Source organism: Heterodontus francisci, unplaced genomic scaffold, assembly GCF_036365525.1.
Source record: "Heterodontus francisci isolate sHetFra1 unplaced genomic scaffold, sHetFra1.hap1 HAP1_SCAFFOLD_101_1, whole genome shotgun sequence".
Taxonomy (NCBI): Eukaryota; Metazoa; Chordata; class Chondrichthyes; order Heterodontiformes; family Heterodontidae; genus Heterodontus; species Heterodontus francisci.
The window spans coordinates 728161-753492 of NW_027141025.1; positions in this window are offsets into that span (position 1 = coordinate 728161).

The window sequence follows — 25332 nt, forward strand, 5'->3', positions numbered from 1 at the left end:
ACTCTTTCACAGTCTCTGACACTCTCTGACCCTATCTGACCCTCTCTGACTCTCTCAGACACTCTCTGGCACACTCTATCACTCTCTGACACTCTCTATCACTGTGAATCATACTCAATCACTCTCAATTACTCTCTGACACTCTCTGACACTCTCTATCACTCTCAGGCTTCTCTGTATCACTCTCTGACACTCTCTGACACTCTCTGACACTCTCTGACACTCTCTGATACACTCTGGCACTCTCAGACACTCTCTGACACTCTCTATCACTCTCTGACACTCTCTGATACACTCTGACACTCTCAGACACTCTCTGACACACTCAGACACTCTCGACCACTCTCATTCACTCTCTGACACTCTCTGATACACTCTAACACTCTCAGACACTCTCTGACACTCTCTGACACTCTCTCTCACTCTCTGACACAATCTGACACTCTCAGACAGTCTCTGACACTCTCTGACCCTCTCTGACAATGTCTGACACTTTCTGACAAACGCTATCACTCTCTGACACTCTCTGACACTCTCTGACACTCTCTGACACTCTCTGACACTCTCTGACACACTCTGACACACTCAGACATTCTCTATCACTCTCTGACACTTTCAGACACTCTCTGCCACTCTCTATCACTCTATATCACTCTCTGACACTTTCAGATACTCTCTGTCACTCTCTATCACTCTCTATCACTCTCTGAAGCTCTCTGACACTCTCTGACACTTTCTGACACTCTCTGACACTCGCACACTCTCTGACCCTCTCTGACATTCTTTCACACTCTCTGACACTCTCTGAACCTCTCTGACCTTCTCTGACACTCTCAGACACTCTTTGGCACACTCTATCACTCTCTGACACTCTCTATCACTGTCAATCACTCGCAACCACTCTCAGTCACTCTCTGAACCTCTTTGACACTCTCCAGCACTTTCAGATACACTCAGACACACTCAGACACTCTCTCTCACTCTCTATCACTCTCTGACACTCTCTGATACACTGTGGCACTCTCAGACACTCTCTGACTCTCTCTATCACTCTCTATCACTCTCTGACACTCTCTGATACACTCTGACACTCTCGGACACTCTCTGACACACTCAGAACATTCCCTTACACTCTCTATCACTCTCTGACACTCTCTGATACACTCTGACACTCTCAGACACTCTCTGACACTCTCTATCACTCTCTGACTCAATCTGACACTCTCAGACAGTCTCAGACACTCTCTATCACTCTCTGACACTCTCTGACACTCTCTGATACTCTCTGATACACTGTGACACTCTCTGACACTCTCTATCACTCTCTGACACTATCTGACAATCTCAGACACAATCAGACACTCTCTGACACTCTCTATCACTCTCTATCACTCTCTGACACTCTCTGACACTCTCTATCACTCTCTGACACTCTCTCACACTCTCTGACACTCTCTGACCCTCTCTGTCACTCTCTGACCCTCTCTGACACTCTCTGACACTCTCTATCACTCTCTGACCCTCTCTTACAATCTCTGACACACTCAGACACTCTCTGACACTTTCTGACACTCTCTGACACTTTCAGACACTCTCTGCCACTCTCTCTCACTCTCTATCACTCTCTGACACTCTCTGACACTCTCTAACACTCTCTGACACTCTCTGACCCTCTCTGTCACTCTCTGTCACTCTCTGACCCTCTCTGACACTCTCTGACATTCGCTATCACTCTCTGACGCTCTCTTACAATCTCAGACACACTCAGACACTCTCTGACACTTTCTGACACTCTCTATCACTCTCTGACACTCTCTGATACACTGTGGCACTCTCAGACACTCTCTGTCTCTCTCTATCACTCTCTGACGCTCTCTGATACACTCTGACACTCTCAGACACTCTCTGACACACTCAGAACATTCTCTAACACTCTCTATCACTCTCTGACACTCTCTGATACACTCTGACACTCTCAGACACTCTCAGACACTCTCTGACACTCTCTGACACTCTCTGACACACTCAGAACATTCTCCAACACTCTCTATCACTCTCTGACACTCTCTGATACACTCTGACACTCTCAGACACTCTCTGACACTCTCTATCACTCTCTGACACTCTCTATCACTCTCTGACACTCTCTGACACTCTCTGACACTCTCTGACACTCTCTGATACACTGTGACACTCTCTGACACTCTCTATCACACTCTGACACTCTCTGACACTTTCAGACACTCTCTGCCACTCTCTATCAATCTCTGACACTCTCTAACACTCTCTGACACTCTCTGACACTCTCTGTCACTCTCTGACCTTCTCTGACAATCTCTGACACTCTCTCTCACTCTGACACTCTCTTACAATCTCTGACACACTCAGACACTCTCTGCCACTCTCTATCAATCTCTGACACTCTCTAACACTCTCTGACACTCTCTGACACTCTCTGACCCTCTCTGTCACTCTCTGACCCTCTCTGACAATCTCTGACCCTCTCTATCACTCTCTGACACTTTCTGATACACTCTGGCACTCTCAGACACTCTCTGACTCTCTCTATCACTCTCTGACACTCTCTGACACTCTCTGACACTATCACACTCTCTGACACTCTCGCACTCTCTGACACACTCTGTCCCTCCCTGACACTCTCTGACACTATCTGACACTCTCTGACACTATCATACTCTCTGACATTCTCTCACACTCTGACACTCTCTGACACTCTCTGACACTCTCTGACAAACTCTATCACTCTCTGACACTCTCTGACACTCTCTATCACTCTATATCACTCTATATCACTCTATATCACTCTCTGACACTCTCTATCACTCTCTATCACTCTCTATCACTCTCTGACACTCTCTATCACTCTGTGACACTCTCTGACACTCTCTATCACTCTCAGACACTCTCTGCCACTTTCAGACACTCTCTGCCACTCTCTATCAATCTCTGACACTCTCTAACACTCTCTGACACTCTCTGACACTCTCTGTCACTCTCTGACCTTCTCTGACAATCTCTGACACTCTCTCTCACTCTGACACTCTCTTACAATCTCTGACACACTCAGACACTCTCTGCCACTCTCTATCAATCTCTGACACTCTCTAACACTCTCTGACACTCTCTGACACTCTCTGACCCTCTCTGTCACTCTCTGACCCTCTCTGACAATCTCTGACCCTCTCTATCACTCTCTGACACTTTCTGATACACTCTGGCACTCTCAGACACTCTCTGACTCTCTCTATCACTCTCTGACACTCTCTGACACTCTCTGACACTATCACACTCTCTGACACTCTCGCACTCTCTGACACACTCTGTCCCTCCCTGACACTCTCTGACACTATCTGACACTCTCTGACACTATCATACTCTCTGACATTCTCTCACACTCTGACACTCTCTGACACTCTCTGACACTCTCTGACAAACTCTATCACTCTCTGACACTCTCTGACACTCTCTATCACTCTATATCACTCTATATCACTCTATATCACTCTCTGACACTCTCTATCACTCTCTATCACTCTCTATCACTCTCTGACACTCTCTATCACTCTGTGACACTCTCTGACACTCTCTATCACTCTCAGACACTCTCTGCCACTTTCAGACACTCTCTGCCACTCTCGAACCCTCTCTGACACTCTCTGCCACTCGCACACTCTCTGCCACTCTCTGCCACTCGTTCACACTCTCTGACACTCTCTGACCCTCTCTGACCCACTCTGACACTCTCAGACACTCTCAGACACTCTCTGGCACACTCGATCACTCTCTGACACTCTCTGACACTCTCTGACAAACTCTATCACTCTCTGACACTCTCTGACACACTCAGACACTCTCTATCACTCTCTGACACTTTCAGACACTCTCTATCACTCTCTATCACTCTCTATCACTCTCTATCACTCTCTATCACTCTCTGACACTCTCTGACACTCTCTGACACTTTCAGACACTCTCTGCCACTCTCTATCCCTCTCTGACACTCTCTGACACTCGCACACTCTCTGCCACTCTCTGACACTCTTTCACACTCTCTGACCCTCTCTGACCCTCTCTGACCCTCTCTGACACTCTCAGACACTCTTAGACACTGTCTGGCACACTCTATCACTCTCTGACACTCTCTGACACTCTCTAACACTCTCTATCACTGTGAATCATTCTCAATCACTCTCAATTACTCTCTGACACTCTCTGACAGTCTCTATCACTCTCAGCCTTCTCTGTATCACTCTCTGACACTCGCTGACACTCTCTGACACTCGCACTCTCTCTGACGCTGTCTGACACTCTTTATCACTCTCAGACACTCTCTGACACTCTCTATCACTCTCTGACACTCTCTATCACTCTCTGAAACTCTCTGACACTCTCTGACACTCTCTGACACTCTCTGATACACTCTGGCACTCTCAGACACGCTCTGACTCTCTCTATCACTCTCTATCACTCTCTGACACTCTCTGATACACTCTGACACTCTCAGACAGTCTCAGACACTCTCTATCTCTCTCTGACACTCTCTGATACTCTCTGCCACTCTCTGACACTCTCTGATACACTCTGGCACTCTCAGACACTCTCTGACTCTCTCTATCACTCTCTGACACTCTCTGATACACTCTGACACTCTCAGACACTCTCTGACACACACAGAACATTCTCTACCACTCTCTATCACTCTCTGACACTCTCTGATACACTCTGACACTCTCAGACACACTCTGACACTCTCTATCACTCTCTGACTCAATCTGACACTCACAGACAGTCTCAGACACTCTCTATCACTCTCGGACACTCTCTGACACTCTCTGATACTCTCTGATACTCTCTGATACACTGTGACACTCTCTGACAATCTCTATCACTCTCTGACACTATCTGACAATCTCAGACACAATCAGACACTCTCTGACACTCTCCATCACTCTCTGACACTCTCTGACACTTTCAGACACTCTCTGCCACTCTCTATCACTCTCTGACACTCTCTGACACTCTCTGACACTCTCTGACCCTCTCTGACCCTCTCTGTCACTCTCTGACCCTCTCTGACACTCTCTGACACTCTCTTGCAATCTCAGACACACTCAGACACTCTCTGACACTCTCTGACACTTTCTGACACTCTATGTCACTCTCTGACACTCTCTGACACTCTCTGACACTCTCTGACACTCTCTGACACTCTCACAATCTCTGACACTCTCACACACTCTCACACACTCTCACACAATCTCTGACACACTCAGACACTCTCTATCACACTCTATCACTCTCTCACACTGTCTAACACTCTCTGATACACTCTACCTCTCTCAGACACTCTCTGACACTCTCTATCACTATCTGACACTCGCTGACACTCTCTGACAGTCTCAGACACTCTCTATCACTATCTGACAATCTCTGACACTCTCTGAAACTCTCTGATACTCTCTAATACACTCTGACAATCTCTATCTCTCTCTGACACTCTGTGACACTCTCATACACACTCAGATCCTCTCTGACACTCTCGATCACTCTCTGACACTCTGTGACACTCTCCGACACTCTCTGTCACTCTATATCACTCGCTGACACTTTCAGACACTCTCTGCCACTCTCTATCACTCTCTCTCACTCTCTGACACTCTCTATCACTCTCTGACACTCTCTGACACTTTCAGACACTCTCTGCTACTCTCTATCACTCTCTGACACTCTCTGACCCTCTCTGACCCTCTCTGTCACTCTCTGACCCTCTCTGACACTCTCTGACACTCTCTTGCAATCTCAGACACACTCAGACACTCTCTGACACTCTCTGACACTTTCTGACACTCTATGTCACTCTCTGACACTCTCTGACACTCTCTGACACTCTCTGACACTCTCTGACACTCTCACACTCTCTGACTCTCACACACTCTCACACACTCTCACACAATCTCTGACACACTCAGACACTCTCTATCACACTCTATCACTCTCTCACACTGTCTAACACTCTCTGATACACTCTAACTCTCTCAGACACTCTCTGACACTCTCTATCACTATCTGACACTCGCTGACACTCTCTGACAGTCTCAGACACTCTCTATCACTATCTGACAATCTCTGACACTCTCTGAAACTCTCTGATACTCTCTAATACACTCTGACAATCTCTATCTCTCTCTGACACTCTCTGACACTCTCATACACACTCAGATCCTCTCTGACACTCTCGATCACTCTCTGACACTCTCTGACACTCTCCGACACTCTCTGTCACTCTATATCACTCGCTGACACTTTCAGACACTCTCTGCCACGCTCTATCACTCTCTCTCACTCTCTGACACTCTCTATCACTCTCTGACACTCTCTGACACTTTCAGACACTCTCTGCCACTCTCTATCACTCTAGCTCACTCTCTGACACGCTCTATCACTCTCTATCACTCTCTATCACTCTCTATCACTCTCTATCACTCTCTGACACTCTCTGACACACTCTGACACTCTCTATCACTCTCAGACACTCTCTGACACTCGCACACTCTCTGCCACTCTCTGACACTCTTTCACAATCTCTGACACTCTCTGACCCTATCTGACCCTCTCTGACTCTCTCAGACACTCTCTGGCACACTCTATCACTCTCTGACACTCTCTATCACTGTGAATCATACTCAATCACTCTCAATTACTCTCTGACACTCTCTGACACTCTCTATCACTCTCAGGCTTCTCTGTATCACTCTCTGACACTCTCTGACACTCTCTGACACTCGCACACTCTCTGACACTCTCTGACACTCTTTCACACTCTCTGACACACTCTGACACTCTTTCACACTCTCTGACCCTCTCTGACACTCTCAGACACTCTCTGGCACACTCTGATACACTCTGGCACTCTCAGACACTCTCTGACACTCTCTATCACTCTCTGACACTCTCTGACACTCTCTGACACTCTCTGACACTCTCTGATACACTCTGGCACTCTCAGACACTCTCTGACACTCTCTATCACTCTCTGACACTCTCTGATACACTCTGACACTCTCAGACACTCTCTGACACACTCAGACACTCTCGACCACTCTCATTCACTCTCTGACACTCTCTGATACACTCTAACACTCTCAGACACTCTCTGACACTCTCTGACACTCTCTCTCACTCTCTGACACAATCTGACACTCTCAGACAGTCTCTGACACTCTCTGACCCTCTCTGACAATGTCTGACACTTTCTGACAAACGCTATCACTCTCTGACACTCTCTGACACTCTCTGACACTCTCTGACACACTCAGACATTCTCTATCACTCTCTGACACTTTCAGACACTCTCTGCCACTCTCTATCACTCTATATCACTCTCTGACACTTTCAGATACTCTCTGTCACTCTCTATCACTCTCTATCACTCTCTGAAGCTCTCTGACACTCTCTGACACTTTCTGACACTCTCTGACACTCGCACACTCTCTGACCCTCTCTGACATTCTTTCACACTCTCTGACACTCTCTGAACCTCTCTGACCTTCTCTGACACTCTCAGACACTCTTTGGCACACTCTATCACTCTCTGACACTCTCTATCACTGTCAATCACTCGCAACCACTCTCAGTCACTCTCTGAACCTCTTTGACACTCTCCAGCACTTTCAGATACACTCAGACACACTCAGACTCTCTCTCTCACTCTCTATCACTCTCTGACACTCTCTGATACACTGTGGCACTCTCAGACACTCTCTGAGTCTCTCTATCACTCTCTGACACTCTCTGATACACTCTGACACTCTCGGACACTCTCTGACACACTCAGAACATTCCCTAACACTCTCTATCACTCTCTGACACTCTCTGATACACTCTGACACTCTCAGACACTCTCTGACACTCTCTATCACTCTCTGACTCAATCTGACACTCTCAGACAGTCTCAGACACTCTCTATCACTCTCTGACACTCTCTGACACTCTCTGACACTCTCTGATACTCTCTGATACACTGTGACACTCTCTGACACTCTCTATCACTCTCTGACACTATCTGACAATCTCAGACACAATCAGACACTCTCTGACACTCTCTATCACTCTCTATCACTCTCTGACACTCTCTGACACTCTCTATCACTCTCTGACACTCTCTCACACTCTCTGACACTCTCTGACCCTCTCTGTCACTCTCTGACCCTCTCTGACACTCTCTGACACTCTCTATCACTCTCTGACCCTCTCTTACAATCTCAGACACACTCAGACACTCTCTGACACTTTCTGACACTCTCTGACACTCTCTGACCCTTTCTGACACTCTCTGACATTCGCTATCACTCTCTGACGCTCTCTTACAATCTCAGACACACTCAGACACTCTCTGACACTTTCTGACACTCTCTATCACTCTCTGACACTCTCTGATACACTGTGGCACTCTCAGACACTCTCTGTCTCTCTCTATCACTCTCTGACGCTCTCTGATACACTCTGACACTCTCAGACACTCTCTGACACACTCAGAACATTCTCTAACACTCTCTATCACTCTCTGACACTCTCTGATACACTCTGACACTCTCAGACACTCTCTGACACTCTCTGACACTCTCTGACACACTCAGAACATTCTCTAACACTCTCTATCACTCTCTGACACTCTCTGATACACTCTGACACTCTCAGACACTCTCTGACACTCTCTATCACTCTCTGACACTCTCTATCACTCTCTGACACTCTCTGACACTCTCTGACACTCTCTGACACTCTCTGACACTCTCTGATACACTGTGACACTCTCTGACACTCTCTATCACACTCTGACACTCTCTGACACTTTCAGACACTCTCTGCCACTCTCTATCAATCTCTGACACTCTCTAACACTCTCTGACACTCTCTGACCCTCTCTGTCACTCTCTGACCCTCTCTGACAATCTCTGACCCTCTCTATCACTCTCTGACACTTTCTGATACACTCTGGCACTCTCAGACACTCTCTGACTCTCTCTATCACTCTCTGACACTCTCTGACACTCTCTGACACTATCACACTCTCTGACACTCTCGCACTCTCTGACACTCTCTGACACACTCTGTCCCTCCCTGACACTCTCTGACACTATCTGACACTCTCTGACACTATCATACTCTCTGACATTCTCTCACACTCTGACACTCTCTGACACTCTCTGACACTCTCTGACAAACTCTATCACTCTCTGACACTCTCTGACACTCTCTGACACTCTCTATCACTCTATATCACTCTATATCACTCTATATCACTCTCTGACACTCTCTATCACTCTCTATCACTCTCTATCACTCTCTGACACTCTCTATCACTCTGTGACACTCTCTGACACTCTCTATCACTCTCAGACACTCTCTGCCACTTTCAGACACTCTCTGCCACTCTCGAACCCTCTCTGACACTCTCTGCCACTCGCACACTCTCTGCCACTCTCTGCCACTCGTTCACACTCTCTGACACTCTCTGACCCTCTCTGACCCACTCTGACACTCTCAGACACTCTCTGGCACACTCGATCACTCTCTGACACTCTCTGACAAACTCTATCACTCTCTGACACTCTCTGACACACTCAGACACTCTCTATCACTCTCTGACACTTTCAGACACTCTCTGCCACTCTCAATCACTCTCTATCACTCTCTATCACTCTCTATCACTCTCTATCACTCTCTGACACTCTCTGACACTCTCTGACACTCTCTGACACTTTCAGACACTCTCTGCCACTCTCTATCCCTCTCTGACACTCTCTGACACTCGCACACTCTCTGCCACTCTCTGACACTCTTTCACACTCTCTGACCCTCTCTGACCCTCTCTGACCCTCTCTGACACTCTCAGACACTCTTAGACACTGTCTGGCACACTCTATCACTCTCTGACACTCTCTGACACTCTCTAACACTCTCTATCACTGTGAATCATTCTCAATCACTCTCAATTACTCTCTGACACTCTCTGACAGTCTCTATCACTCTCAGCCTTCTCTGTATCACTCTCTGACACTCTCTGACACTCTCTGACACTCGCACTCTCTCTGACGCTGTCTGACACTCTTTATCACTCTCAGACACTCTCTGACACTCTCTATCACTCTCTGACACTCTCTATCACTCTCTGAAACTCTCTGACACTCTCTGACACTCTCTGATACACTCTGGCACTCTCAGACACGCTCTGACTCTCTCTATCACTCTCTATCACTCTCTGATACACTCTGACACTCTCAGACAGTCTCAGACACTCTCTATCACTCTCTGACACTCTCTGACACTCTCTGCCACTCTCTGACACTCTCTGATACACTCTGGCACTCTCAGACACTCTCTGACTCTCTCTATCACTCTCTGACACTCTCTGATACACTCCGACACTCTCAGACAGTCTCAGACACTCTCTATCAGTCTCTGACACTCTCTGACACTCTCTGCCACTCTCTGACACTCTCTGATACACTCTGGCACTCTCAGACACTCTCTGACTCTCTCTATCACTCTCTGACACTCTCTGATACACTCTGACACTCTCAGACACTCTCTGACACACACAGAACATTCTCTACCACTCTCTATCACTCTCTGACACTCTCTGATACACTCTGACACTCTCAGACACACTCTGACACTCTCTATCACTCTCTGACTCAATCTGACACTCACAGACAGTCTCAGACACTCTCTATCACTCTCGGACACTCTCGGACACTCTCTGACACTCTCTGATACTCTCTGATACTCTCTGATACACTGTGACACTCTCTGACAATCTCTATCACTCTCTGACACTATCTGACAATCTCAGACACAATCAGACACTCTCTGACACTCTCCATCACTCTCTGACACTCTCTGACACTTTCAGACACTCTCTGCCACTCTCTATCACTCTCTGACACTCTCTGACACTCTCTGACCCTCTCTGACCCTCTCTGTCACTCTCTGACCCTCTCTGACACTCTCTGACACTCTCTTGCAATCTCAGACACACTCAGACACTCTCTGACACTCTCTGACACTTTCTGACACTCTATGTCACTCTCTGACACTCTCTGACACTCTCTGACACTCTCTGACACTCTCTGACACTCTCACACTCTCTGACACTCTCACACACTCTCACACACTCTCACACAATCTCTGACACACTCAGACACTCTCTATCACACTCTATCACTCTCTCACACTGTCTAACACTCTCTGATACACTCTAACTCTCTCAGACACTCTCTGACACTCTCTATCACTATCTGACACTCGCTGACACTCTCTGACAGTCTCAGACACTCTCTATCACTATCTGACAATCTCTGACACTCTCTGAAACTCTCTGATACTCTCTAATACACTCTGACAATCTCTATCTCTCTCTGACACTCTCTGACACTCTCATACACACTCAGATCCTCTCTGACACTCTCGATCACTCTCTGACACTCTCTGACACTCTCCGACACTCTCTGTCACTCTATATCACTCGCTGACACTTTCAGACACTCTCTGCCACTCTCTATCACTCTCTCTCACTCTCTGACACTCTCTATCACTCTCTGACACTCTCTGACACTTTCAGACACTCTCTGCTACTCTCTATCACTCTCTGACACTCTCTGACACTCTCTGACACTCTCTGACACTCTCACACTCTCTCACACTCTCTGACACTCTCTGACACTCTCTGACACACTCTGTCCCTCTCTGACACTCTCTGACACTATCTGACACTCTCTGACACTCTCTGACACTCTCTCATACTCTCTGACATTCTCTGACATTCTCTGACACTCTCTGACACACTCAGACACTCTCTATCACTCTCTATCATTCTCTATCATTCTCTATCATTCTCTATCATTCTCTATCACTCTCTGACACTCTCTGACACTCTCTGACACTCTCTGACACCCTCTATCACTCTCAGACACTTTCAGAAACTCTCTGACACTCTCTGACACTCTCTCATACTCTCTGACATTCTCTGACACTCTCTGACACTCTCTGACACACTCAGACACTCTCTATCACTCTCTATCATTCTCTATCATTCTCTATCATTCTCTATCATTCTCTATCATTCTCTATCACTCTCTGACACTCTCTGACACTCTCTGACACTCTCTGACACCCTCTATCACTCTCAGACACTTTCAGAAACTCTCTGACACTCTCAGACTCTCTCTGGCACACTCTATCACTCTCTGACACTCTCTGACACTCGCACACTCTCTGCCACTCTCTGCCACTCTCTGTCACTCTTTCACACTCTCTGACACTCTCTGACCCTCTCTGACCCTCTCTGACACTCTCAGACACTCTCTGGCACACTCTATCACTCTCTGACAATCTCTGACACTCTATATCACTGTGAATCATTCTCAATCACTCTCAATTACTCTCTGACACTCTCTGACACTCTCTATCACTCTCAGCCTTCTCTGTATCACTCTCTGACACTCTCTGACACTCTCTGACACTCGCACACTCTCTGACACTCTCTGACACTCTTTCACACTCTCTGATACTCTCTGACACTCTTTCACACTCTCTGACACTCTCTATCACTCTCTGACACTCTCTGACACTTTCAGACACTCTCTGCCACTCTCTATCACTCTCTGACACTCTCTGACACTCTCTGACACTCTCTGACCCTCTCTGTCACTCTCTGTCACTCTCTGACCCTCTCTGACACTCTCTTACAATCTCTTACAATCTCAGACACACTCAGACACTCTCTGACACTTTCTGACACTCTCTGTCACTCTCTGACACTCTCTGACACTTTCAGACACTCTCTGCCAATCTCTCTCACTCTCTGTCACTCTCTGACACTCTCTGACACTCTCACACTCTCTGACACTCTCACACACTCTCACACACTCTCACACAATCTCTCACACTCTCTGACACACTCAGACACCATCTACCACACTCTATCACTCTCTCACACTGTCTAACACTCTCTGATACACTCTAACTCTCTCAGACACTCTCTGACACTCTCTATCACTATCTGACAATCTCTGACAGTCTCTGAAACTCTCTGATACTCTCTAATACACTCTGACACTCTCTATCTCTCTCTGACACTCTCTGACACTCTCATACACACTCAGATCCTCTCTGACACTCTCTATCACTCTCTGACACTCTCTGACACTCTCCGACACTCTCTGTCACTCTATATCACTCGCTGACACTTTCAGACACTCTCTGCCACTCTCTATCACTCTCTCTCACTCTCTGACACTCTCTATCACTCTCTGACACTTTCAGACACTCTCTGCTACTCTCTATCACTCTCAGACACTCTCAGACACTCTCTGACACTCTTTCACACTCTCTGACACTCTCTGAACCTCTCTGATCTTCTCTGACACTCTCAGACACTCTCTGGCACACTCTATCACTCTCTGACACTCTCTATCACTGCCAATCATTCTCAATCACTCTCTGAACCTCTTTGACACTCTCTGGCACTTTCAGATACACTCAGACACACTCAGACACTCTCTCTCACTCTCTATCACTCTCTGACACTCTCTGATACACTGTGGCACTCTCAGACACTCTCTGACTCTCTCTATCACTCTCTGACACGCTCTGATACACTCTGACACTCTCAGACACTCTCTGACACACACAGAACATTCTCTACCACTCTCTATCACTCTCTGACACTCTCTGATACACTCTGACACTCTCAGACACTCTCTGACTCAATCTGACACTCACAGACAGTCTCAGACACTCTCTATCACTCTCTGACACTCTCTGACACTCTCTGACACTCTCTGATACTCTCTGATACACTGTGACACTCTCTGACAATCTCTATCACTCTCTGACACTATCTGACAATCTCAGACACAATCAGACACTCTCTGACACTCTCTATCACTCTCTGACACTCACTGACACTTTCAGACACTCTCTGCCACTCTCTACCACTCTCTGACACTCTCTGACACTCTCTGACCCTCTCTGACCCTCTCTGTCACTCTCTGACCCTCTCTGACCCTCTCTGACCCTCTCTGACACTCTCTGACACTCTCTGACACTCTCTATCACTCTCTGACACTTTCATACACTCTCTGCCACTCTCAATCACTCTATATCACTCTCTGACACTCTCTGACACCTTCAGACACTCTCTGCCACTCTCTATCACTCTCTATCACTCTCTATCACTCTCTATCACTCTCGATCACTCTCGATCACTCTCTGACACTCTCTGACACTCTCTGACACTCTCTATCACTCTCTATCACTCTCAGCCTTCTCTGTATCACTCTCTGACACTCTCTGACACTCTCTGACACTCGCACACTCTCTGACACTCTCTGACACTCTTTCACACTCTCTGACACTCTCTGACACTCTCTGACACTCTCTGATACACTCTGGCACTCTCAGACACTCTCTGACACACTCAGACACTCTCTATCACTCTCTATCATTCTCTATCACTCTCTGACACTCTCTGACACTCTCTGACACTCTCTGACACTCTCTATCACTCTCAGACACTCTCTGACACTTTCAGACACTCTCTGACACACTCTCAGACTCTCTCTGGCACACTCTATCACTCTCTGACACTCTCTGACACTCGCACACTCTCTGCCACTCTCTGCCACTCTCTGCCACTCCTGACACTCTTTCACACTTTCAGACACTCTCTGCCACTCTCTCTCCCTCTCTGACACTCTCTGACACTCGCACACTCTCTGCCACTCTCTGACACTCTCTGACACTCTCTGACCCTCTCTGACACTCTGTGACACTCGCACACACTCTGACACTCTCTGACACTCTTTCAAACTCTCTGACACTCTCTGACACTCTTTCACACTCTCTGACACTCTCTGACACTCGCTCACTCTCTGCCACTCTCTGACACTCTGTGACACTCTCTGACACTCTCTGACCCTCTCTGACCCTCTCTGACACTCTCAGTCACTCTCTGACACTCTCGATCACTGTGAATCATTCTCAATCACTCTCAATTACTCTCTGACACTCTCTGACACTCTCTATCACTCTCAGCCTTCTCTGTATCACTCTCTGACACTCTCTGACACTCTCTGACACTCGCACACTCTCTGACACTCTCTGACACTCTTTCACACTCTCTGACACTCTCTGACACTCTTTCACACTCTCTGACACTCTCTGACACTCGCACACTCTCTGACACTCTCTGACACTCTCTGACACTCTCTGACACTCTGTGACACTCGCACACTCTCTGACACTCTCTGACACTCTCTGACACTCTCTGACACTCTTTCACACTCTCTATCACTCTCAGACACTTTCAGACACTCTCTGCCACTCTCTATCCCTCTCTGACACTCTCTGACACTCGCACACTCTCTGCCACTCTCTGACACTCTTTCACGCTCTCTGACACTCTCTGACACTCTCTGACCCTCTCTGACCCACTCTGACACTCTCAGACACTCTCTGGCCCACTCTATCACTCTCTGACACTCTCTGGCACTGTCTATCACTGTGAATCATTCTCAATCACTCTCAATTACTCTCTGACACTCTCTATCACTCTCAGACATCTCTGTATCACTCTCTGACACTCTCTGACACTCTCTGACACTCGCACACTCTCTGACACTGTCTGACACTCTTTCACACTCTCTGACAATCTCTGATACACTCTGGCACTCTCAGACACTCTCTGACACTCTCCATCACTCTCTATCACTCTCTGACACTCTCTGACACTCTCAGACACTCTCAGACACTCTCAGACACTCTCGATCACTCTCTGACGCTCTCTGACACGCTCTGATACACTCTGGCACTCTCTGATACACTCTAACACTCTCTGACACTCTCTGACACTCTCTGACACTCTCTGACACACTCAGACACTCTCAGACACTCTCTGCCACTTTCTATCCCTCTCTGACACTCTCTGACACTCTTTCACACTCTCTGACACTCTCTGACCCTCTCTGACCCTCTCTGACCCTCTCTGACCCTCTCTGCCACTCTCTGACACTCTTTCACACTTTCAGACACTCTCTGCCACTCTCTCTCCCTCTCTGACACTCTCTGACACTCGCACACTCTCTGCCACTCTCTGACACTCTCTGACACTCTCTGACCCTCTCTGACACTCTGTGACACTCGCACACACTCTGACACTCTCTGACACTCTTTCAAACTCTCTGACACTCTCTGACACTCTTTCACACTCTCTGACACTCTCTGACACTCGCTCACTCTCTGCCACTCTCTGACACTCTGTGACACTCTCTGACACTCTCTGACCCTCTCTGACCCTCTCTGACACTCTCAGACACTCTCTGGCACACTCTATCACTCTCTGACACTCTCGATCACTGTGAATCATTCTCAATCACTCTCAATTACTCTCTGACACTCTCTGACACTCTCTATCACTCTCAGCCTTCTCTGTATCACTCTCTGACACTCTCTGACACTCTCTGACACTCGCACACTCTCTGACACTCTCTGACACTCTTTCACACTCTCTGACACTCTCTGACACTCTTTCACACTCTCTGACACTCTCTGACACTCGCACACTCTCTGACACTCTCTGACACTCTCTGACACTCTCTGACACTCTGTGACACTCGCACACTCTCTGACACTCTCTGACACTCTCTGACACTCTTTCACACTCTCTATCACTCTCAGACACTTTCAGACACTCTCTGCCACTCTCTATCCCTCTCTGACACTCTCTGACACTCGCACACTCTCTGCCACTCTCTGACACTCTTTCACGCTCTCTGACACTCTCTGACACTCTCTGACCCTCTCTGACCCACTCTGACACTCTCAGACACTCTCTGGCCCACTCTATCACTCTCTGACACTCTCTGGCACTGTCTATCACTGTGAATCATTCTCAATCACTCTCAATTACTCTCTGACACTCTCTATCACTCTCAGACATCTCTGTATCACTCTCTGACACTCTCTGACACTCTCTGACACTCGCACACTCTCTGACACTGTCTGACACTCTTTCACACTCTCTGACAATCTCTGATACACTCTGGCACTCTCAGACACTCTCTGACACTCTCTATCACTCTCTATCACTCTCTGACACTCTCTGACACTCTCAGACACTCTCAGACACTCTCAGACACTCTCGATCACTCTCTGACGCTCTCTGACACGCTCTGATACACTCTGGCACTCTCTGATACACTCTAACACTCTCTGACACTCTCTGACACTCTCTGACACTCTCTGACACTCTCTGACACACTCAGACACTCTCAGACACTCTCTGCCACTTTCTATCCCTCTCTGACACTCTCTGACACTCTCTATCCCTCTCTGACACTCTCTGACACTCTTTCACACTCTCTGACACTCTCTGACCCTCTCTGACCCTCTCTGACCCTCTCTGACACTCTCTGACACTCTCTATCACTCTCAGACTTCTCTGTATCACTCTCTGACACTCTCTGACACTCGCACACTCTCTGACACTGTCTGACACTCTTTCACACTCTCTGACAATCTCTGACACTCTCTATCACTCTCTGACACTCTCTATCACTCTCTATCACTCTCTGACACTCTCTGATACACTCTGGCACTCTCAGGCACTCTCTGACTCTCTCTATCACTCTCTGACACTCTCTGATACACTCTGACACTCTCAGACACTCTCAGACACTCTCAGACACTCTCAGACACTCTCTGATACACTCTGGCACTCTCAGACACTCTCTGACACACTCAGACACTCTCGACCACTCTCTATCACTCTATATCACTCGCTGATACTTTCAGACACTCTCTGCCACTCTCTATCACTCTCTATCGCTCTCTGACACTCTCTATCACTCTCTGACACTCTCTATCACTCTCTGACACTCTCTGACACTTTCAGACACTCTCTGCTACTCTCTATCACTCTCTGACACTCTGACACTCTGACACTCTCTGACACTCTCTGACACTCTCTGACACACTCTGTCCCTCTCTGACACTCTCTGACAGTCTCTGACCCTATCTGACCCTCTCTGACACTCTTTCACACTCTCTGACACTCTCTGACACTCTCTGACCCTCTCTGACACTCTCTGACACTCTCTGACACTCTCTGGCACACTCTGGCACACTCTATCACTCTCTGACACTCTCTATCACTCTCTATCACTCTCTATCACTCTCTGACACTTTCTGATACACTCTGGCACTCTCAGACACTCTCTGACTCTCTCTATCACTCTCTGACACTCTCTGATACACTCTGACACTCTCTATGACTATCTGACACTCTCTGATACTCTCTCTGACACTCTCTGACACTCTCTATCACTCTCTATCACTCTCTATCACTCTCTGACACTTTCTGATACACTCTGGCACTCTCAGACACTCTCTGACTCTCTCTATCACTCTCAGACACTCTCTGGCACACTCTGGCACACTCTATCACTCTCTGACACTCTCTATCACTCTCTGACACTCTCTGACACTCTCTATCACTCTCTATCACTCTCTGACACTTTCTGATACACTCTGGCACTCTCAGACACTCTCTGACACTCTCTATCACTCTCTGCCACTCTCTGACAATCTCAGACACTCTCTGACACTCTCTGACAATCTCAGACACTCTCTGACACTCTCTGACACTCTCGAACACTCTCTGACACTCTCTGACACTTTCACACACTCTCTGCCACTCTCTATCACTCTATATCACTCGCTGACACTTTCAGACACTCTCTGCCACTCTCTATCACTCTCTGACACTCTCTATCACTCTCTGACACTCTCTGACACTTTCAGACACTCTCTGCTACTCTCTATCACTCTCTGACACTCTCTGACACTCTCTGACACTCTCACACTCTCTCACACTCTCTGACACTCTCTGACACACTCTGTCCCTCTCTGACACTCTCTGACACTATCTGACACTCTCTGACACTATCACACTCTCTGACACTCTCTGACACACTCTGTCCCTCTCTGACACACTCTGTCCCTCTCTGACACTCTCTGACACTATCTGACACTCTCTGACACTATCATACTCTCTGACATTCTCTCACACTCTCTGACACTCTCTATAACTGTGAATCATTCTCAATCACTCTCAATTACTCTCTGACACTCTCTGACACTCTCTATCACTCTCAGACTTCTCTGTATCACTCTCTGACACTCTCTGACACTCTCTGACACTCGCACACTCTCTGACACTCGCACACTCTCTGACACTTTCAGACACTCTCTGCTACTCTCTATCACTCTCTGACACTCTCTGACACTCTCTGACACTCTCACACTCTCTCACACTCTCTGACACTCTCTGACACACTCTGTCCCTCTCTGACACTCTCTGACACTATCTGACACTCTCTGACACTATCACACTCTCTGACACTCTCTGACACACTCTGTCCCTCTCTGACACACTCTGTCCCTCTCTGACACTCTCTGACACTATCTGACACTCTCTGACACTATCATACTCTCTGACATTCTCTCACACTCTCTGACACTCTCTATAACTGTGAATCATTCTCAATCACTCTCAATTACTCTCTGACACTCTCTGACACTCTCTATCACTCTCAGACTTCTCTGTATCACTCTCTGACACTCTCTGACACTCTCTGACACTCGCACACTCTCTGACACTCGCACACTCTCTGACACTCGCACACTCTCTGACACTCTCTGACACTCTCTGACACTCTCTGACACTCTTTCACACTCTCTGACACTCTTTCACACTCTCTGACACTCTCTGACACTCTCTGGCACACTCTATCACTCTCTGACACTCTCTATCACTCTCTGACACTCTCTATCACTCTCTATCACTCTCTATCACTCTCTATCACTCTCTATCACTCTCTGACACTTTCTGATACACTCTGGCACTCTCAGACATTCTCTGACTCTCTCTATCACTCTGACACTCTCTGATACACTCTGACACTCTCTATGACTATCTGACACTCTCTGATACTCTCTCTGACCCTCTCTCACACTCTCTGACACTCTCTGACCCTCCCTGACACGCTCTGAGACTCTCTGACACTCTCTATCACTCTCTGCCACTCTCTGACAATCTCTGACAATCTCAGACACACTCAGACACTCTCTGACTCTCTCGAACACTCTCTGACACTCTCTGACACTTTCACACACTCTCTGCCACTCTCTATCACTCTATATCACTCGCTGACGCTTTCAGACACTCTCTGCCACTCTCTATCACTCTCTATCACTCTCTGACACTCTCTATCACTCTCTGACACTCTCTATCACTCTTTGACACTTTCAGACACTCTCTGCTACTCTCTATCACTCTCTGACACTCTCTGACACTCTCTGACACTCTCACACTCTCTCACACTCTCTGACACTCTCTGACACTCTCTGACACTCTCTGACACTCTCACACTCTCTGACACTCTCTGACCCACTCTGTCCGTCTCTGACACTCTCTGACACTATCTGACACTCTCTGACACTATCATACTCTCTGACATTATCTCACACTCTCTGACACTCTCTGACCCTCTCTGACAATCTCTGATACTCTCTGACAAACTCTATCACTCTCTTACACTCTCTGACACACTCAGACACTCTCTATCACTCTCTGACACTTTCAGACACTCTCTGCCACTCTCAATCACTCTATATCACTCTATATCACTCTCTGACACTCTCTATCACTCTCTCACTCTCTCACTCTCTGACACTCTCTGACACTCTCTGACACTCTGTGACACTCTCTGACACTCTCTGACACTCTCTATCACTCTCAGACACTCTCTGGCACACTCTATCACTCTCTGACACTCTCTGACACTCTCTGACAAACTCTATCACTCTCTGACACTCTCTGACACTCTCTGACACTCGCACACTCTCTGACACTCTCTGACCCTCTCTGACACTCTCTGACACTCTCTGGCACACTCTATCACTCTCTGACACTCTCTGACACTCTCTGACACTCGCACACTCTCTGACACTCTCTGACACTCTTTCACACTCGCTGACACTCTCTGATACTCTTTCACACTCTCTGACACTCTCAGACACTCTCTGGCACACTCTGGCACACTCTATCACTCTCTGACACTCTCTATCACTCTCTATCACTCTCTGACACTTTCTGATACACTCTGGCACTCTCAGACACTCTCTGACACTCTCTATCACTCTCTGCCACTCTCTGACAATCTCAGACACTCTCTGACACTCTCTGGCACTCTCGAACACTCTCTGACACTCTCTGACACTTTCACACACTCTCTGCCACTCTCTATCACTCTATATCACTCGCTGACACTTTCAGACACTCTCTGCCAGTCTCTATCACTCTCTGACACTCTCTATCACTCTCTGACACTCTCTGACACTTTCAGACACTCTCTGCTACTCTCTATCACTCTCTGACACTCTCTGACACTCTCACACTCTCTCACACTCTCTGACACTCTCTGACACACTCTGTCCCTCTCTGACACTCTCTGACACTATCTGACACTCTCTGACACTATCACACTCTCTGACACTCTCACACTCTCTGACACTCTCTGACACACTCTGTCCCTCTCTGACATTCTCTGACACTATCTGACACTCTCTGACACTATCATACTCTCTGACATTCTCTCACACTCTCTGACACTCTCTATAACTGTGAATCATTCTCAATCACTCTCAATTACTCTCTGACACTCTCTGACACTCTCTATCACTCTCAGACACTCTCTGGCACACTCTATCACTCTCTGACACTCTCTGACACTCTCTGACAAACTCTATCACTCTCTGACACTCTCTGACACTCTCTGACACTCGCACACTCTCTGACACTCTCTGACCCTCTCTGACACTCTCTGACACTCTCTGACACTCTCTGGCACTCGCACACTCTCTGACACTCTCTGACACTCTCTGACACTCTTTCACACTCGCTGACACTCTCTGATACTCTTTCACACTCTCTGACACTCTCAGACACTCTCTGGCACACTCTGGCACACTCTATCACTCTCTGACACTCTCTATCACTCTCTATCACTCTCTGACACTTTCTGATACACTCTGGCACTCTCAGACACTCTCTGACACTCTCTATCACTCTCTGCCACTCTCTGACAATCTCAGACACTCTCTGACACTCTCTGACACTCTCGAACACTCTCTGACACTCTCTGACACCTTTACACACTCTCTGCCACTCTCTATCACTCTATATCACTCGCTGACACTTTCAGACACTCTCTGCCACTCTCTATCACTCTCTGACACTCTCTATCACTCTCTGACACTCTCTGACACTTTCAGACACTCTCTGCTACTCTCTATCACTCTCTGACACTCTCTGACACTCTCTGACACTCTCACACTCTCTCACACTCTCTGACACTCTCTGACACACTCTGTCCCTCTCTGACACTCTCTGACACTATCTGACACTCTCTGACACTATCACACTCTCTGACACTCTCACACTCTCTGACACTCTCTGACACACTCTGTCCCTCTCTGACACTCTCTGACACTATCTGACACTCTCTGACACTATCATACTCTCTGACATTCTCTCACACTCTCTGACACTCTCTATAACTGTGAATCATTCTCAATCACTCTCAATTACTCTCTGACACTCTCTGACACTCTCTATCACTCTCAGACTTCTCTGTATCACTCTCTGACACTCTCTGATACTCTCTGACACTCGCACACTCTCTGACACTCGCACACTCTCTGACACTCTCTGACACTCTCTGACACTCTTTCACACTCTCTGACACTCTTTCACACTCTCTGACACTCTCTGACACTCTCTGACACTCTCTGGCACACTCTATCACTCTCTGACACTCTCTATCACTCTCTGACACTCTCTATCACTCTCTATCACTCTCTATCACTCTCTGACACTTTCTGATACACTCTGGCACTCTCTGACCCTCCCTGACACGCTCTGAGACTCTCTGACACTCTCTATCACTCTCTGCCACTCTCTGACACTCTCTATCACTCTCAGACTTCTCTGTATCACTCTCTGACACTCTCTGACACTCTCTGACACTCGCACACTCTCTGACACTCGCACACTCTCTGACACTCTCTGACACTCTCTGACACTCTTTCACACTCTCTGACACTCTCTGACTCTCTTTCACACTCTCTGACACTCTCTGACACTCTTTCACACTCTCTGACACTCTCTGACACTCTTTCACACTCTGTGACACTCTCTGGTACACTCTGACACTCTCTATGACTATCTGACACTCTCTGATACTCTCTCTGACCCTCTCTCACACTCTCTGACACTCTCTGACACTCTCTGACACTCTCTGACCCTCCCTGACACGCTCTGAGACTCTCTGACACTCTCTATCACTCTCTGCCACTCTCTGACAATCTCTGACAATCTCAGACACACTCAGACACTCTCTGACTCTCTCGAACACTCTCTGACACTCTCTGACACTTTCACACACTCTCTGCCACTCTCTATCACTCTATATCACTCGCTGAGGCTTTCAGACACTCTCTGCCACTCTCTATCACTCTCTGTCACTCTCTGACACTCTCTATCACTCTCTGACACAATCTATCACTCTTTGACACTTTCAGACACTCTCTGCTACTCTCTATCACTCTCTGACACTCTCTGACACTCTCTGACACTCTCTGACACTCTCTGACACTCTCTGACACTCTCACACTCTCTCACACTCTCTGACACTCTCTGACACTCTCTGACACTCTCTGACACTATCACACTCTCTGACACTCTCACGCTCTCTGACACTCTCTGACCCACTCTGTCCGTCTCTGACACTCTCTGACACTATCTGACACTCTCTGACACTATCATACTCTCTGACATTATCTCACACTCTCTGACACTCTCTGACCCTCTCTGACAATCTCTGACACTCTCTGACAAACTCTATCACTCTCTTACACTCTCTGACACACTCAGACACTCTCTATCACTCTCTATCACTCTCTCACTCTCTGACACTCTCTGACACTCTCTGACACTCTGTGACACTCTCTGACACTCTCTATCACTCTCAGACACTCTCTGGCACACTCTATCACTCTCTGACACTCTCTGACACTCTCTGACAAACTCTATCACTCTCTGACACTCTCTGACACTCGCACACTCTCTGACACTCTCTGACCCTCTCTGACACTCTCTGACACTCTCTGACACTCTCTGACACTCTCTGGCACACTCTATCACTCTCTGACACTCTCTGACACTCTCTGACACTCGCACACTCTCTGACACTCTCTGACACTCTTTCACACTCGCTGACACTCTCTGATACTCTTTCACACTCTCTGACACTCTCTGACCCTCTCTGACACTCTCTGACACTCTCTTTCACTCTCTGACACTCTCTGACACTTTCTGATACACTCTGGCACTCTCAGACACTCTCTGACTCTCTCTATCACTCTCTGACACTCTCTGATACACTCTGACACTCTCTATGACTATCTGACACTCTCTGATACTCTCTCTGACCCTCTCTCACACTCTCTGACACTCTCTGACCCTCCCTGACACGCTCTGAGACTCTCTGACACTCTCTAACACTCTCTGCCACTCTCTGACAATCTCAGACACACTCAGACACTCTCTGACAATCTCGAACACTCTCTGACACTCTCTGACACTTTCACACACTCTCTGCCACTCTCTATCACTCCATATCACTCGCTGACACTTTCAGACACTCTCTGCCACTCTCTATCACTCTCTATCACTCTCTGACACTCTCTATCACTCTCTGACACTCTCTATCACTCTCTGACACTCTCTGACACTTTCAGACATTCTCTGCTACTCACTATCACTCTCTGACACTCTCTGACACTCTCTGACACTCTCACACTATCTCACACTCTCTGACACTCTCTGACACTCTCTGACACTCTCTGACACTCTCTGACACACTCTGTCCCTCTCTGACACTCTCTGACACTATCTGACACTCTCTGACACTATCACACTCTGACACTCTTACACTCTCTGAAACTCTCTGACACACTCTGTCATTCTCTGACACTCTCTGACACTCTCTGACACTCTCTGACACTATCTGACACTCTCTGACACTATCATACTCTCTGACATTCTCTCACACTCTCTGACACTCTCTGACAATCTCTGAAAATCTCTGACACTCTCTGACAAACTCGATCACTCTCTGACACTCT